At 34.9% G+C, this 19,435-nt stretch overlaps 1 protein-coding gene across 1 annotated transcript in view; it reads left to right on the forward strand.

The window, feature by feature from the left end:
• The window catches only part of LOC150108079 (dynein axonemal heavy chain 3-like), a 1,881,116-nt gene that overhangs the window by 1,500,924 nt on the left and 360,757 nt on the right, over nucleotides 1-19,435 (forward strand). The window lies entirely within an intron of this gene.

The raw sequence follows: 19,435 nt of genomic DNA on the forward strand, positions 1-19,435 counted from the left end.
ATAATCATCCCCCTTGTAGTTCCACATATCCACTTTTCTCACAGAGGTTCTCACACTGCTGGCAACCACCCAGTTAATCACCTCATGGTCACTCTTACCAATTATTGGATGATTTGACACCTCATTTATTATTACATCCTCTGATGAGATGACTAAATCCAAGACCCATAATCCTCGTGTGCCCTCTGTTACATATTGTCTGAGGTAGTTATCCCTCAAAAACTCAAGAAACTCATTTTCTTTACTTCCAGTTGCTATCTCTTCATTCCAGTCTATATTGCCAAAATTAAAATCACCCATATTGATCACCCTTTTCTTATTTGCTTGGCTTATTTGATTGTACATTTCATTATCACCACCATCCACATTACCTGGTCTATAACAATATCTCACCAAGTATTTGATTCCATTCACCTCTATCTCACACCATACTGCCTCAAAACCACTGGCACTATTTCCCTCTTGAATCTCTACTTTATATGGACAAAACTCTTTCTCTATCATCAATAGCACTCCCCCTCCCTTTTTACCCCTTCTGTCCTCACGTAACACATCATACCCTTCCATCTCTATTCTTGTCAGGATGTCATCCTCTTCCAACCATGTCTCACTTATTCCGACAATTTTTTGGTGAACAGATGCAATTAGTGCAACCATTTCATCTGCCTTGTTTCTTATACTTCTAGCATTGGTATACAAACACAACAGTTCATTTCTGGATCCACAGCTAGTTCCATTGATACCACCCACTCGATGTGATCTCTACATGCTCAACTGGGGCCATTTCCCTTTTTGCTTCCTCATTTTAAAACCCTTTTCAATTCCAACTGTTTCCTCTTCATCTCTGGTTATTTCCCATTCTTTTCCTACCTAAATATGCTCACCTCATCTTGGAGCATCCACCTTTCTCATGCTGTGTACTCCTGTCCACTCTGAGCCTCCCCCTTTTCCCTGCTCCTCTTGCACACCCATTCTCTCATTTTCTGTACTCATACCACTCGCTTCCCCATTCATAATCACCTCTTCAATCTCTCCTGTCTTACTCTCCTGCTCTTCCACATCACTTTCCACTCAATCTGATTCATTTTCTCTATTTACTTCTCTACCCTCCAGCAGCAGTCTCTCCAAGTGACTCACACCATAACCACTCAAATGCAGTCTATCACTCCTATACAGCTTACTTCGTCCCTCAAACTCATTCCACACATTAACAAACTGTACTCCTGTCTCCTCACACATTTCAGCCAGCATATCATTCATAATCCTTGCTCTCCGCCTCATTTCACCACAGTCATACCTAGGCAACACGCTGACTACCCTTCCTGTCACACTATTCTCTTTTATCCTTCTAAGCAGCCTCCTGATATCCATTCTGACACACTCTTTGTCCTCTCTCAAATCATCATGCCTATTAATACTATTAACTCTTTTGCTCGCTCCTGCCTCATATCCAATGCCTCAGTCACTCTACTCATTTTAGCATCTGGAAAAAATCAAAATGTTAAAAACAGTAAAATAAAAAATAAAGTTAATAAACAATAAAACTATCACTTTTAAAATTTATCTTAAAAATAAAATCACACTTACTAAAACAATCGATAATCGTTCACTGAAAACTTAAGAAAACACAAAACGACAACTCAGACAATGTTTCATTTCAATAACAAAAAAAAATGGAGCGTTATATACAACAGGCTTTAAGCCAAGTTGTTGTTGAAAGAACGTAAAGATACACAAACATTGTGCAATATTGGTGATTAAACGACAGTTGTATTTCATGCTAGCAAACAGTACGTCCTATACAGTATAAAACAGCAAACGTGAACACACAGTAAATCAAAATAGACCTACAGTATAACTGTACAGTATGAAGAAATACTGTACTGTAATAATAATAAAATAAATAATAATAGTTAAAATAATAATTATTAAATAAAAATAATATTAGACATAATAATATGTAATAGATAAAACTTTTTTTCTTTCAAACTGCAGTTTGGACTAAAGAGGTTTGGATTAACGAGATACCACTGTATGCCATTAGGTGCTCTATATTAATAAGAACCACTCCATTTGTCTCTGTAATCACTCTAGGAAAATAGACATGTCACTTTTTTCCTTTCAGCTGAAATTACTGCAGATTGCTCCGGAATATTGGCACTTGAATGAATCCGTAAGATCTAGCATACATTGGGTGAGGGGGGGGGGGGGATTACAAATTTAGAACATGGCTTTTTAAAAGAGTGAAAAATGTTACAAGTCAAGAAATTGTATAATGCATGTTTCCTTGCTGTTAACTGTCCCTGCATTCACTTATAATTTCACTTTGCTTTCATACTTGAATTTAGCACTAGTAATCTAAATCCGAGGTCTTGAAAAACCGCTGATACTGACGAGTGATTTTCCCATGTTGTTGCAATATGGAGAGCTTTATGAATGCAAAGAATATCATTGCAACTCTGCACTTGTTGAGAAGTATTTACTGAATGGAGATGGAGAGAATTTTCAAATGGTAAAATTAAAGAACATGACAAGAACCAGGGGCATTTCTGGAAGTTGCACAAAATTGTGCTGAATACATAACTTCTTTTTATTATGCTACTTAGAGTGCCTGATGCGTAAATGGTATTAGAGTGTAAATAAATTTATGATAGGTGTGTTGAGAATTGGTGAACACCAAAGTAGGACGACAAACTTTAGAAATTCACAAACACGAACATGATATTTTCTTACTTATATATCTGTAGGGAATTCGCACTGCACGGGTATTCAGCTATAATGCTTGAATACCTGTGCATTCCGCATATTTCTGCAAAGGTATTCAAAAATCTAATTGGAATTGTATTGTTTGTCATTCAATAATGTGCAATAATTTGGATAAGGCATTTGATAGAATACCATTTAAAGGCTGTTCCATAAACTGGAGAATATGGGATCGGAATATAAACTATTTACTGGGATAAGTGGATGGCAGGTGGATAGGTATCAGAAAGTGGTGTATGATGGGTGTGAATCTACCAAATTTAAGGTGATCAGTGGTATATCTTTATTTATTGACCCAATCCGTATATTAATGACATTAGGAAGGGTCTAATTGGAGATGTGCAGTTTTTTGCTGATGAAGCAAAAATAGACAGCTCAATCAGGGATGCCACTGTTTTACATTGCCTACAGAAGGATTTCAATTCCATAGAACGATGGAAAAAATGATAATAGCTATCAATGCTGAAGTTCAAAAGTTGCATTGCAAAAAAAAAAAGAACAAAACTATAACTTATAGGATAACTGCGATGTGGAAACAAACATTGATATGTAAGGATAAGGAAGTTATTTTGTCTCTTTTACAAGACCTTGATACGACCGCACGACTATTGTGTGAAGATTTGATCTCCTGTTTTTCATTATTATTTTTGTTATGTGGCTCCCACTCATTAATGATTTCAAACCAACCTGTAGTGCATTTGTACCACCATGGAGGCAATAAGGATTTTTTGATGAATTATATATATCATCATCATCAGGCATATTAAGGATTTAGGCCTAGCGTGGCCTGTTCCGGCCTTAGAAGTCATCGTTGAATCGTTTAAAAGGACGTCCTGGTTTTCTTTTTCCTAATGGCTTCTACTTTAAGGCTTGTTTTGGTAATCTTTCTGTTTTTATTCTTTGAGCATGTTCCATCTATTTATGTTTATATTTTTTAATTTTTTTCTATTACTGATTCTTGGTTTAATTCTTTCATAATTTCTTTGTTTCTTTAGTGAGCAAATAGAGTATACCTTGCAATTTTTTTCATAAACTTCATTTTAGCTGTGATTAATCTTTGTCTTTTTGTTAATAATGTAAATAATGCAAACAAGTGTGAAAATCATTGAACAATAAGCTTAATATCACATGCTTCAAAAATACTACTCAAAATTATACAAAAAAGACTAACAAAGAAGGTTGAAGAATATGTTGGCAATGACAGTTTGGATTCAGGAAACAGCAGGGGACAAGAGAAGCAATCCTAGCTCTAAGAACAGTTATTGCAAGAAGATTGGAGAAGAATCAAAATACTCTGATAGTCTTTCTTGACTTGGAGAAAGCTTTCGATAGTATTGACTGGAATCAAATGTTTCACCTCCTAAAAACAATAAAGGTAGATTGGAGAGATAGAAGGCTCATATTTAATCTTTTCAAGCATCAAGAAGCCCTAATAGAAGCAGCCAGCAATTCAACAAAAACTGCAATAGCAAAAATACATAGAGGTATAAGACAGGGGTGCTCTCTTTCAACCATATTGCTTAACCTGTACATTGAAGATGCAATAAATAAACTGAAAGAGCTATAGAAACCGGAACTAAGATAAATGGAATTGATATTAACTGGCTACGGTTTGCGGATGATATAGCAGTTTTAGCTGATAACGAAAACAAACTGAAAGCCACCCTAACAAAGATGGAAGAAATCTTCACTTAGTACAGTCTAAAAATTAATTATAAGAAAACAAAATTATTAATTACAAGTAAAGCAAATCCAATGAAAATAAACCTGGAAATAAATAATAACCTACTACAACAGGTATCCTCTTTTAACACGTTTGCTGCCACGCTACTCCGTCATAGTTTGTTCCCGCATGCCAAGCGCTTTTGCGTCTTCAAGGTCACTACGAGTAATCTCGTAGCCGGCTTATCAGATAGAATTTTGTTTCATACGCCAACTACGAGTAATCTCGTATCACTCCCATCTTCAAGGTCACTACGAGTAATCTCATAGCTGGCTTATCAGGTAGAATTTTGTTTCATATGCCAACTACGAGTAATCTCGTATCACTCCCATCTTCAAGGTTACTATGAGTAATCTCGTAGCTGGCTTACCAGATAGAATTTTGTTTCGTACGGCAACTATGAGTAATCTTGTATCACTTCCATCTATATATTACATGTGCTGACACCAGTGTTTATTGCGTCTAGTTCAGTTTTAGTTTCTAGTCTCTAAGAACCTTCAATTTCACCATGGCCAGTAAAAGAAAACTTACTGATATCGAAGTAGAAGCTTATGCTAATATGAGCGATGATGAATTTCATGAAATATTTGGTTCCGATTCCGAAGATGATCCTACAGACGACTCTAGCGGTGACTCCGATGATGAAGAAACTTTTGAAGATGAAGTTAGCAACCAGCCAAATACATCAACATCAACTTATTGGGAAAATTCAGAAGAAGAGCCCCCACAATTTGACTTTGTTGAAACTGCAGGTTTTAAAATTGACACTGGAAATTTCAGTATCAAAAGGTTAGTTGAACTTTTCTTTTCTGAAGATTTTCTCACAATTTTAGTAGAACAAACCAATTTATATGCTTTACAAAATATTGAGGAAAGCCGAGTGCAGTTCAAAAAAAGTTGAAGAATTTCTAACTGGAAAGCAACAGACATACCTGAAATGAAATTATTTCTTGGACTTTTACTTCATGTGGGTCCTTGTAATTTACCGTCTATTGAGCATTATTGGAGTACAAATCAACTTTACAATTTGCCATTTTGGCGCTCTAAAATGAGCCAAAATCGATTTCAAATTTTATTGCGTCATTTGCATTTCGCAGATAATTCTCAAGCAACTAATGATAAATTGCACAAATTAAGACCAGTCCTAGATCATTTTAATAGTGTAATGCGAAATTGCTACACACCAGACAGAAACTTATGTATTGATGAGTCAATGGTGTTGTGGCGCGGTAGACTGGCATTTCGGCAATACATAAAAAACAAAAAACATAAATATGGCATGAAATTCTATGACCTGTGTGAATGAAATGGATTGGTGATAAAAATAAAAATTTATACAGGAAAATCTGAATCCTCTTTAGCGAAAATGGGTCACGCATATGATGTTGTATTCCACTTGATGGAAGAATATTTAGACAGGGGTTATGTATTGCATATGGACAATTTTTATAATTCTGTAGCTCTAACAGAATCGCTTACCAACAGAAAAACGTATGTGTGTGGAATGCTGAGAAATAATAGGAAAAACAATCCACCAGATGTTATTCAGAAGAAACTAAAGAAAGGGGAATTTGTCTGGCAAAGACGAGGTCCTGTTGTAGTCAGCAAATGGAAGGATAAGAGGGAAGTCCTTTCCATTTTAAATATGCACAAATTTGAAATGGTTGAAGCGCAAAATCAGAATGGTAAATTTCATTTAAAACCAAATATCGTTAGGGATTATAATTTGGGTTTGTCAGGCACCGATCTTTCTGATCAAATGCTTTCATACTATTCCACAATACGAAAGACAATTAGATGGCCAAAGAAATTGGCAGTACGCATTTTTGAGGTATACATTCAAAATGTGCATAAATTTTATAACATGATTACTGGAAATGCAATGTCTGCATTAAAATTTAGAGATCAATTTATCTCAATTTTTGTTGGGATGGATGAACTTACAGCATCAGAGAATATCAGGAGGAATCGGGATTTTCATTATTTGGAAATTTTACCACCAACAGAAAAAAAGAATCAACCGACAAAGCCATGTCGTGTCTGTACAAGAAACAAACGTAGATGCAAAACACGTTACTATTGTCCTGTTTGCCAGGAAAAACCACCATTGTGTGTGGAAAATTGTTTTAAAATGTACCATTCTTAATTTGAATAAATTGTTTTTTCTTATTTTATTGAATGCTTTTTTTATTTCATTGATTGGTTTTTATTTTTATTGATTTTACTAGTTTTAAATTGATTTACAAATTACGTGTTATACTATGGATTAACTCACAATTGGCATAGGAGGTTGGTAATTGACATACGAGTATACTCGTAGTTGGCATCTGAGGCATATACACAATATACTATATTTTAGTTGAAATTATTTCCCTTCTACCAAGCCCCCAGACATGCTCTCTGCTTTATTCAGAATCCAAAGGTCCAAATTAAGGTAATTATACAAAGGGATAACTTGTGTTTGGCATAGGAGGTCGGTAAATTGACATACGAGTATATTCGTAGTTGGCTTGTGAAGCTCATATACGAACTATGAGTATACTCGTAGTTGGCAGCGAACATGTTAAATATCTTGGAAGTCTTATCACAGAAGATGGAAGAAACCAATCAGATATTAAAGCACGAATAATCCTAGCCAAAAATGCATTCTATAACAGAAGAAACATTTTTACCAGTAAAGGACTTAGCATCCTGCTCAAAAAAAGGCTAGTGAAAACATACATATGGAGCATTGAATTATATGGTTGTGACGCCTGGACTCTAACAAAACAAGACATGAAAAAGTTGGAGGCATTTGAAATTTGGTGCTGGAGAAAGATGATGAAAATTAATTTGACAGAAAAGAAAAGTAATGAAGTTCTGAATATAGTTCATGAAGAGTGGTCATTAATGAAACACATCAATAAGATAAGAAAAAGCCTAATTGGACACCCTTTGAGGCATGGGGGACTGTAGAAGAAAAGAGACCACGAGGCAGACCAAGAATTTCATATATAAATAACATAATGATGCTAACTGGTGCTAAGTGTTATGAAGAGATAAAAAGGAAGTCACAAGACAGGATGTTGTGATCTGCTGCTATATTTACCAATTTTCAGATTGATGCACCAAAGAAGAAGACAATTAGACTGGTAGGGCTAATGTATTGTATACTTTTAGTCTAGTTTGTTTTTTAACTAGGTTAGGTTTAAATATACAGTTAATCACACCTGTTATTTTTAAATATTTTGCAATTTTTATGTTTATATCTTTTTCATTTTCATATGTGATCATACACCCTCAATAGTTAAATGAATTCACCAGTTCTAAGATTCTTGTTATCTATTACTATCTTAGCTCTTGCTGGATCTTGTCCTTTAATGGCCATAGTTTTTTTTATTGTTCTGTTGATATTATCATACCGTAATCTTTGGCTATCTCATTTAGATCTAAAATAGCTTTGTGTAAGTTATCTTCAGAATTTGTAATTATTATTTGGTTGTTGAAATAAATTAGAGTGTTTAAGTTCACAGTAGGAGAAAGTTTAATTAATACCTTGATGGGAATTTTTATTCCATTTTATTATTATTTCATTTAGGTAAATATTAAAAAGAGTTGCTGAGAGGGGACATCCCTGTCGGACCCCTTCGTTTATCTCTCTCTCGTATATGATAGCTCATGATTTAATGTTATTTGTATTTGATTATTTTCATATATAATTATGATAGCTTTTAGGATATTATTTGGTATTTGTCTTTCTTTTAATATGTTAAATAAAATGCTTCTTTTAACTTTTTCAAAGTCAATAAATGTAATATGTGTTTCTAAATTGTATTCTCTTCTTTTCTCTATTATTAATTTTAGGCAAAAGGCCAAGTCTATACATGATCGTCCTTATCTAAATCCATTCTGTACTTCTAACGTAAAGTTTTCGGAGTATTTCATTAGTTTGCTATTTAAATTTCTGCTGTGTATTTTGTAACAGGAATTTAGTATATTTATTCCTCTATAGTTTTTAGAGTCATCTCTACTACCTTTTTAAAGATAGGAACCACAATGGGTTTTTTCCATTCAATTTGGAGGTTACCAGTTGAATAAATTTTATTACTTAAATAAAGAGCCAATAGGCTTCATTTCGGCAATGTAACATTATTTAAATTAAGGGGATATTAAATCCACAATGTTTCAAAACCGAATAAGAAACACAAAGATCAGAATCAAAGAGTTTCATGCCGAATATAGTAAACTATAAAAGTATCAGCATGAGCTAATAATTAATATTATGATTATTATTATTAAAGAAGACCTCATGGAGTCAAAGACTCGTCTGGGAGGTCCTTTTATCACACACACATTTCATCATACCTTGTCTTAAACACACTCAAACTCTTTGCAGACACCACACTTTCAGGCAAGGCATTCCAATCATTCACAACTCTGCATGAAAAAAACCTGTCTCTCACTCCCCTACTCACACCCTCTTTATACAGTTTCCAGGGAAGACCTCTTGTTCTCCCCTGATCTCCCACTATTCTCTGTAGAACTTCTCCACCATTGATCTTATAACAACCCCTTACCAACGTGTAGGTCTCTATCATATCTCCCCCCTCTTCCCTCTCTCCACTAGACTCTGCAAATTACATCTTCTCAACCTTTCCTCATACTCAACATTCCAGAGGTCAGAAACTACCTTAGTCAGTCGCCTTTTGACCCTTTCCAATATATCTTCATCCTTCTGAAAACCAGGTGACCAAATCTGGGCACAATGGTCCATGTGTGGCCTAATCAAAGCCTTATACAACGGAACAAGAATCTACCTACTTCTATGTGTCAGTGTCCTCCGCATCATTCCCAGAAGTCTGTGTTCTCTTCACAATTTTGGCGATGTTTCCCCTAAATTTTAGATCCTTATCCACGATCACCCCGAGATCTCTTATTTCCTCTACTTCCGACAATATATTCTCACCAAGCATAAATTCTGCATCCAATCTTTGTTTTTCCAAATTTAAAAACCTTACATTTTGCAACATTGAACTCACATCCCCATTTGCTTACTCAATCACTCAATTTATTCAAGTCTTCTTGCAAGGCCACAACATCTTCACTACTCTTTATGGTTCATCCCAACTTTGCATCATCTGCAAAAAACTGAATATCTCCATCCAAATCTTCGCCAATATCATTAATATACAAGTTAATTAGTAATGGCCCTAAAACAGACCCATGACGCACTCCACTAGTGACTTTCCTTTTCCTGGATATCGCACCCCGATTCACAACTTGTTGATACCTATCAGATAGCCAGTCTCCAATCCAATGCACTAATCTAATATCCAACCCCATCTGCTCTAGTTTGCTGTCAACTTATCATGAGGTACTCTATCAAAAGCTTTTGCAAAATCCAAGTGTATTACTGTGTGTCCTTCTCCTCTATCCAAGGAAGCAGTCACTTTATTGTAATAAGTAAGTAGATTACTAAAACATGACCTCCCTATAGCAAATCCATGCTGTCCATCAAAGATAATACCATTGTTGTCAACTCAACTCTGGATCCTAGTTCTCACAAGCTACTCCAACAACTTAACCACAACACCTGAAACACAGAGATAGGCCTATAGTTAGATGCTTGAGTTCGATCACCTCCTTTATGAAGTGGCACAATCTTGCCCTCCTTCCACTCTTTAGGAACTTGACCAAGTGCAAGACTCGTATTAAAAAAGTATGTCAAGGCAGGTGTCAACTCTCTGGCACATTCCGTCAGAATACGCGGTGATATATTATCAAGTCCCACAGCCTTATTTACATCTAGTTTACTCAACTCCCCAAACACCTCTTGCTCACTTACAGTCAGTCTCTCCTCCCCATCATCAACTGCTCTCAATTTCTCCATGAAGTCACATTCACAAGATTGAAAGATCTTTAAGAACTGCTCATTAAGTATCTCCACCAGACATTCTGCCACAGCTGTCTTTATACCATTTCCTCCAATCAATGTCGTCCTTCCATAATCATTCTTTCTTTTGCAGGTTACATATCGAAAGAACTCCCTAGGATTCTTTTTGGCTTCATTAGCTAACTGCTGTTCATACCTCTCTTTAGCTACTCTCACCAACCAAGTCACCCTCCTTGCCTGGTGTTTGTAGACCTCATGAAATTGGTTACTTCCACTTCTTATATGCTGTCTCCACAATGCCCTTTTTTTCTGTATTGCATGCTTAATCTCTTTATTCATCCATCTCACACCTACCTTATTTAACCTTCTCACCGTCGGAATACATTTAGACATTGTATCTACTAGATAGTTTTTGAAAATCCCCCAAGCTGCATTGATCTCTTTTCCAGCTAACTCCTCATTCCATGCTACACCTGCAAGCTGTCTTCGGAGCTCTTCATAATCACCCCCCTTGTACTTCCACATATACCCTTTTTTCACAAAGGTCCTTGCACTGCTGGCAACCACCCAGGTAATCACCTCATGGTCACTTTCACCAATTGGTGGATGATTTGACACCTCATTTATAATTACATCCTCCAATGAGATGACCAAATCCAAGACCCTTAATCCTCGTCTGCCCTCTGTTACATACTGTGTGAGGTAGTTATCCCTTAAAAACTCAATAAACTCATTTTCTTTGCTTCCAGTTGCTATCTCTTCATTCCAGTCTATATTGCATAAATAATATCACCCATAATGATCACCCTTTTCTTATTTGCTTGGCTTATTTGACTATACATTTCACTATCACCACCATCCACATTACCAGGTCTATAACAACATCCCACCAAGTATTTGATTCTATTCACCTCTATCTCACACCATACTGCCTCAAAACCACTGGCCCTATTTCCCTCTTGCATCTCTACCTTGTATGGACATAACTCTTTCTCTATCATCAATTACACTCCCCCTCCCTTTTTACCCCTTCTGTCCTCACGTAACACATCATACCCTTCCATCTCTATACCTGTCAGGATGTCGTCCTCATCTAACCATGTCTCACTTGTTCCGACAATCTTTGGGTGCACAGACGCAATTAGTGCAACCATTTCTTCTGCCTTGTTTCTTATACTTCTAGCATTGGTATACAAACACAACAGCTCATTTCTAGATCTACAGCTAGTTCCACTGATACCACTTCACTCAATGTGATCTCTCCGTTCTGGACTGGGGCCATTTCCCTTTCTGCTTCTTCATTTTAGAACCATTTGCAATTCCATCTGTTTTCTCTTGATCCCTGGTCATCCCATTTCTTTCCTGCCTACACATGCTCTAACCTCCTCTTGGCGCATCCACCTTTCTCACGCTGTGTACCCTTGTCCACCCTGAGCCTCCCCGTTTCCATGCTCCTCTTGCACACCCATTCTCTCATTTTCTATACTCATACCACTCACTTCCCCATTCATTTCCACTTCTTCAATCTCTCCTGTCTTACTCTCCTGCTCTTCCACATCACTCCCCTCTCGATCTGATTCATTCTCACTATTCACTTCGCTACCTTCCAGCAGCAGTCTCTCCAAGCGACTCACACCATAACCACTCAAATGAAGTCCATCACTCCTATACAGCTTACTTCGTCCCTCAAACTCATTCTACACATTAGCAAACTGTACTCTCATCTCCTCACACATTTCGGCCAGCATATCATTCATAATCCTTGCTCTCCGCCTCATTTCACCACAATCATACCTAGGCAACACACTGACTACCCTTCCTGTCACACTATTCTCTTTTATCTTTCCAAGCAGTCTCCTGACATTCATTTTGACATGCTCTTTGTTCTCTCTCAAATCATTTGTACCAATTAATACAATTAACTCTTTTGCTCGCTCTCGCCTCATATTCAATGCCTCAATCACTCTACTCATTTTACCGCCTGGAAAACATACCTTGTGCATTTTATCCTCTAGCACACCTTTAATAATGGAGTCGCCCTACAACGCCACTTGCTGATCTTTCGTTAACTCTTTCATGCCATCATGATTTATTTTAATAGTTTTGACCTGAATTCTCTTAATTTCATTCCGCATCCATTTCATTTCTTGCCTCATCCAATCCAATTCACCTTCCGAATCTCGCGACACATTCTCTCTCTCTATCATTAAATCTTTCTAACTTTCTAACTGTTCTCACTTTCCCTCTCATTCATCCTTCTTTGTTTCCGTACTTTCAGTCCAACATATGTCCAACTTTCACTATCATTCTTCTCACTTTCACTCTCATTTATCTTTCTTTGTTTCCGTACTTTCGGACTAACATGCGTACAACTTTCGCTATCATTCTTCTCACTTTTATGTCATTCATCTTTCTTTGTTTCAGTATATACATTAATTATATAATACTTTCAGTATATATATAATTAATTAATAATTATAATAAAAAAAAATATATATAAATAATAAATTCTTATTCGGTTTTGAAACCATGTGGGATTTAATATCCCCTTAATTTCAATAATGTTACATCGCCAAAATGATGCCTATTTAAGTAATTTAATGGGTGCACCTGTTTGACAATTCGTATAGCAGAGTATATAAGTTCTTTTCGCTATACCCATAGTATTAATTTGGTCTACTTACTCACTGATGTGACCTCAATGAAAGTCGAAACCAGTCTGGTAGTGACCTTCCACCACAATCTTTGAGTTTCTTATTCGGTTTTGAAACAATGTGGGATTTAATATCCCTTTAATTTGAATAAATTTTATTTAAAAATAATAGGAGTCTTTCTTTGAATCTTGTTCCTGCATATTTATATAGTTCTGAACCTGGCTTATCATCTACAGGTGATTTTCCGTTTCTTGTTTCTTTCAGACTGATTTCTAATTCTTCTTCAGTTATTTCCTTTTCATTTTCATTAAATGTTTGCCAGTTGTCTTTTTTTTAAATAATTATCTGTCCACAATTCTGTGTAGAAATTTAGAAATTCCTCGAATTTCAATTCGGTTTAATTTTATGTTTTCTTTAGTATCTGCATTTAAGTGTTTCAAAATCTTATATACATTAGGTCCTATTTTATATAAATCATGTTTTAAATTAAAAAGAAATTTGTTCCATGATTCTCTATGTCTTTTTCTGACTTCTCTTTTAGGCTATGGCTCTTATTCTTTTATATTCTATTTCATCTTCTAATTTACTGCTTAACCATTTATGATGTCTTCTTTTTTCATTTTGATTATTTCTTTGATTGTATCATCCCATATCTTCAGTTTTTTCCTGTTATTGAATTTTTTGGTCTTTCTTAAGCTTTCATTAGCTGCTGCATTTAGTATTGTTTTTATATTAAGCCATTCTATTTCTATTTCTTCATTTTGTTTTATTTTATCTAGATATTGGTTAATTCTTTGTTCATATAGCCATTGTATATTTGTGTCATTTAATAGTCAAGTTTTATAAACAAATGTTTTAAATTTTCTTTCTGTTCTTGTTACTTACAGCCATTTAGGTGGTAATCTTAATTTTATTTTAACGAGGAAGTGGTCACTGCTTATTTCATAACCTCTGTGAACTCTTACATCTAGCGAAAACTTTGCTGTCTTTTCATTTAAGATAAAATAATCTAATATTGATTTCCATCCTCTTGCTGCCCAAGTATATTTATGTATGTCTTTACGTTTGTAGAAAGAATTCATTATTTTTAGGTTATTATAAACTACAAAGTCAATCAATTTTTTACCATTCCTTTTAGAGTATGTTCTCCATATAATCCTATATTATTATTAATTTTCGTATTTCCAATTCTTGCAATTAAGCCTGCTAAAATTACATAATCATTTTTATTTATTTTATTATATATATTTTGTAGCTGATTATAAAATTCAATATTATCCTGTTCTCTTCCTCCTTCTGGGGCATATAAACCAATTATTGTTAAATAACCCCTATCTATTTTTATTCTAGCATCTATTATTCTTTCATTCCATAATTTATAATGTTTTAACTGTTTTGAAAGGGAGTTATGAATCCAAATCATGACTCCTGCTTGTGCTCTTTGGTCTCTGTCAACTCCACTGTATATCAGATTAAAATTTTTGGTTCTCATGGTTCCTTTTAATTTCTTTTTTGTTTCAGTGATTACTGCTATTTTAAAATTTCTTTCATTTAATATTTGGTCTAATTCTATTTCTTTATATACTATTCCTCTTACATTACAGTTTTCTATATGCGTTATATTTCGTCCTTTCCATTTTTGTTTTACCTTTTCCATTCCAGGGTCGTTTTCCATAGATTCAGTCCAATTACCTTTTTCTGTCAGCTTAATAGTAGAATTATGTTCTCCATGTCAGGTGACTAGCCTGACGATGGAATAGTTTAGTGGTAGAGCTGCTACCTTAAGGCTTCTGAATTATATATATGTGTGTGTGTGTGTTAAAGATACCAAGAAATTTTATACTTGGCTTTAATCCTTTTCCCAAGTAAGCAAAACAAAGTTTTGGGCATGAAATATATTCACATCTGAGCTACTTGTATATAGAGGCAAATAACATCATATTACTTCGACCTTTTATTGTGGTCTCTTCAGTGGGAGCCAGACCGTGAAGAAATACCAAGGTTGAAGTAATGCAAAACTCATATATCTCATAATCAAGTAGACAAAAGGTGCTTGACCTTCTTAATAAAAATCTCTGGATAAGAGAAAGATGTAGAAGGTTTTTTTAACTTGGGTGTAAAATACGTTAAAGATACCAAGAAATTTTATACTTGGTTTTAATCCTTTTCCCAAGTGAGCAAAACAAAGTTTTGCACGTGAAATATATTCACGTCTGAGCTGCTTGTATATAGAGGCTAATGACTTCATATCACTTGCCTTAGTATGTATCCATAATGCAAAGCACACACCCTTTCAGGCATGTATAATGCAATGCATAATGGAAAGGGCCACAACCCAGACCGGTTTCGACCTTTATTGAGATCTGCTAAGTGGGAGCTAGACCCGGGAGAGATACTAACTTTCTTTTGCTTACAGAAAAGGATTAAAATCAAGTATAAAATTTCTTCGTATCTTTAATGTGTTTTACAATCAAGGTACAAAACTTTCAAACATCTTTCTCTCATCCAGTGATTTTTTATTAAGAAGTTCAAGCACCTTTTGTCTACTTGTATATGAGATACAGATGACTTCTGCATTACTTCAACCTTGGTATCTCTCCCAGGTCTGGCTCCCACTGAAGAGACCTCAATAAAGATCAAAACCGGTCTGGGTAGTGACCCTTCCCATTATGCATTGCATTATACATGCCTGAAAGGAGGTATGGTTTGCATTATGCGATTCATACTAAGGAAAGTGATATGAAGTCATTAGCTTCTATATACAAGTAGCTCAGACGTGAATATATTTCACACGCAAAACTTCTAATGGTACAATTATCTTAATTGTACCATTAGAAGGTGCGATAATGATGGTCAAATTACACTTCTTATCTGTGTTCTTTCAACAGGTGGACAGAATCTTATCCAGGTTCTTATCCTGGATGTGTATTTACATCCAGCAAAGAAATGGTATGCTGACATACATGAATTTGATGCAATACAGCAGGTCCTGATAGTTTTATATTCTAAGGAAAGGACAATGTATTTCAAATGGAGGTGGGAGGCCTTACAAATTTTTTAGCAGCCTCTAGTTTTTATATTATGAATTCAATAATTAAAAATAAGTATTTTATTTTGCAACTATAAGGAAACTGTTTTTTATATTGTTGTTTGTGAGAAGTAAGGTTTTAAAATGTGGCCCCCATAGATAATTAGGCCCCAGCTTTCACCTAAGAGGATTGCTGCAATTATGAGAAGGACACTAACCTGCAGAGATAAAAGGGCTATCATTCTGTTGTATAAGTCTCTGATCAGACTATTGTCACTTAGACTATTGTTCTCAGATTTGGTCCCCAGGATTTGAAGGGGATAAATTAACTGTAGAAAGGGTACAGAGACGGATGACAAAGATGGTTTCAGGACTGTACAATTTTGGTTATGAGGATCGGCTGAGGGAATGTGGACTGCAGAGTTTGGTGGATAGAAGGAGAGGTGATATGATTGAGATTTTTTAAACTGTTGAGAGGTGGTTACAGGGTTGACACTGGGGAGTTCTTTCGCTTGGTTGAACAGCGGGAAGGAGTGATGACAAGATGCCATCCCTGGAAGTTACGAAAGGAAACTGTGAGCAAGAGGGTGAGGAGTGGTTTCTTTGCATGGAGGGTGGTTGAACCGTGGAATGCATTGCCTGATGGAGTGGTGAGAGCGAGAACGGTCAATGAGTTTAAGGAGTGGTATGATAGACTTTGTGTTTCTTAGGGGGGGGGACCTCCCCTCGATAAGTCTTGACAGACTTTATGTTCTTAGGATGGACCTCCCACGATGAGTCTTTTGACTCCATGGAGGCCTGAATAATAATAATAATAATGGTAAATGCGGCCCTGTATATTTATCAGGGGCGAATATTCAGGGTGTGCCGTGTTCATCCACGGAATAGCAATATCATTGATATTATATTTTTGCATTTATTCCCATTGGGGACCCTGTAATAGTTTCCAGGCTTTATGTGATTCCAAAAAGTAAATACTTGTGCCATAGTTTTATTATAAATCATTTACACATAAACACAAGAAGTAATATTTACTAAATATGCTGCCAAATATTTCAGTTTGAAACTAACAAATTATCATCAGTGGCCTGAACATCATTTTTTACAAGGTAGAATCCAAACGATTGAATTATTCAAAATAGTACGAGCCATGTTATGCTAAATCACTAATAGTGTTATGCTTCAATAGAAAAAATTGAATTGGATTGGCGCAACACAGAATAGAGGCAAACCACAGCATTCTCTGGTCTAAAACTCGCCTTCTACACAGATGTCGGTAGAAAGTCAAATGCCTATTCAAAGAGAGTGCTGAGACCTTACTTCACTTCCCTAACTTGAATCAGAATGACTGCCTGTCCTTGTCAGAAATATGGGAAAGTTTGATCCAAATAACACATTATTATTATTATTTTTTAAATTAAGGCCAATAGTGATATTTACAAAGCTAGATCTTAGGAAACTACTGGATATTACATCTATCTAATGATCTGTTTAGTATGATATTATAAATAAATTTTTTGGATGATAATATAAATTATATAATTATTTTATAATCACTTTTATGATTAACCTTTTCTTCAGTGAAGCATAACGCTATTAGCGATTTAATATCACGTGGCTCGTACTATTTTGAATAATTCAATTGTTTGCATTCTACCTTGTAAAAAATGTTGTTCAGGCCACTGATAATAGTTTGTAATTTCAAACTGAAATATTTGGCAGTATATTTAATAAATATTACTTCTTTTGTTTACATGTAAATAATTTATGATAAAAGTAAATACAATATAGTAATGCTTCATGAAGAGGACACCTTTCGATGCGTAAACATTTTATCACTTTCGCATTAATAGCCCGAGTGTGGTCACAAATACACACAACTTTGAGCCCTTTGAACAGATGGCACAGTGGGTCAAATTCTTAACTTTCTGGTTTTAAACCACTCAGAAGGCATGGCAAGGTGAACTGTGAAACAGTAGCGCCTAGTGGCTGTGATTGGTTATTGTGTCAACCAATCCAATTTAACGTTGTCATTTATCATCAGTTGTTGTTTTTGTTTTCTGAGTTTCATTATTGTATTTAGTGATAAACAAAGCTACTTGTTTTTTTTGCTGGTGCAGCATAGCATCTGTTGAGGTTGGAAAGTTTTTTAATGGTAGGGTAATTTTTATTCTAGTCTGCGGAAACAAGAGACGTAGTAAAAAATTTGCTATTCCTAAATGAAAAATGAATACTTCTGTGTATTATAATAAGTTGTTGATCTTCAACCAAATACTAGCATATGTGAGATGTCTATTATTCATAAAAGGGAAGAGCCACCAACACTAAAAATAAATAAATAAAATAACAAAAAAACTAATGAATGTAGGATTCCCGGAAGTATAGATAATTCCAATAATGATCAGATATTATGTATCCTATTGTTACGTAAAATGTATACTGAATCTCAGTAAACAAAAAAAAAAATTCTTAGAAAACAAAGTGAAATATACATAAACCAGAGAAATATGCATAACATGTACACCAGGCGGACTCTACCAATGGTGTAACACATGCATTTGCACGGAGAGACAAAATTGGCATTAACTATACAAAAAATAAGGGGGAAGGGGTGGCAAATATGCTACTGCATGGAGCAGCGAAATTCCCAGGGGTGGACCTGCATGCACAACTTTTACAAGATGATTTGCTGCATCAAATTACATGTATTCATGCCACACCTAAAAAATTAATCATTGATTGGATTAGCCTCCCTATAGTTTTTAACTAAACTACTAAATGTATCTAATGGCTGTTTATTATTGGTTAGTTATTTATTTATACTTTGCAAACAAATCTCTTTCTCTCTCCCTGTAAGTTTTTTTTTAATTATGCTATTGCTCTACCCAGCAACTTACAGGACACACATATCACAAATGTTTATTATTAATAATTCGTTTGCCATTAATGAAAGTATTTCTACTCATACTTATTCTTTCCTTTACATTTCCCATTGTCACATGACTTATTAATGATGATTAACATATTTTCACCTTTGAGAAATTCAAATATACCAACTAAATATATAAGTACAGTGGTGCCTCGTATTTCGTATTTAATTCGTTCCAGAAACCCGTTCGAACTATGAATCGTTCGAAGTCCTAATCAAGATATTATATAAGAAATAATGGAAAGTGAAATAATCCTTTCCCATTTCCAAAAAATTTCAATAATTTTTTTTTTTATCTATTTTAGGTTTTTTAATGTTAATAACTTAGAAAAAATTAAACAAAATAATCTTATATTTATTTTATTAATTTTAAATATTGCAACGTAAAAATAACAGTGAAGAATATTTTTTTAATATAAAAATCACAAGGACGAAAATAATGCTCCCGTTGTTAAGCATCTTCTTT

The sequence above is a fragment of the Typopeltis vanoorti genome, chromosome 3 (genome assembly GCF_054136105.1).
Source record: "Typopeltis vanoorti isolate ZY-2024b chromosome 3, IOZ_Tvanoo_1.0, whole genome shotgun sequence".
In the NCBI taxonomy this organism is placed as follows: Eukaryota; Metazoa; Arthropoda; class Arachnida; order Uropygi; family Thelyphonidae; genus Typopeltis; species Typopeltis vanoorti.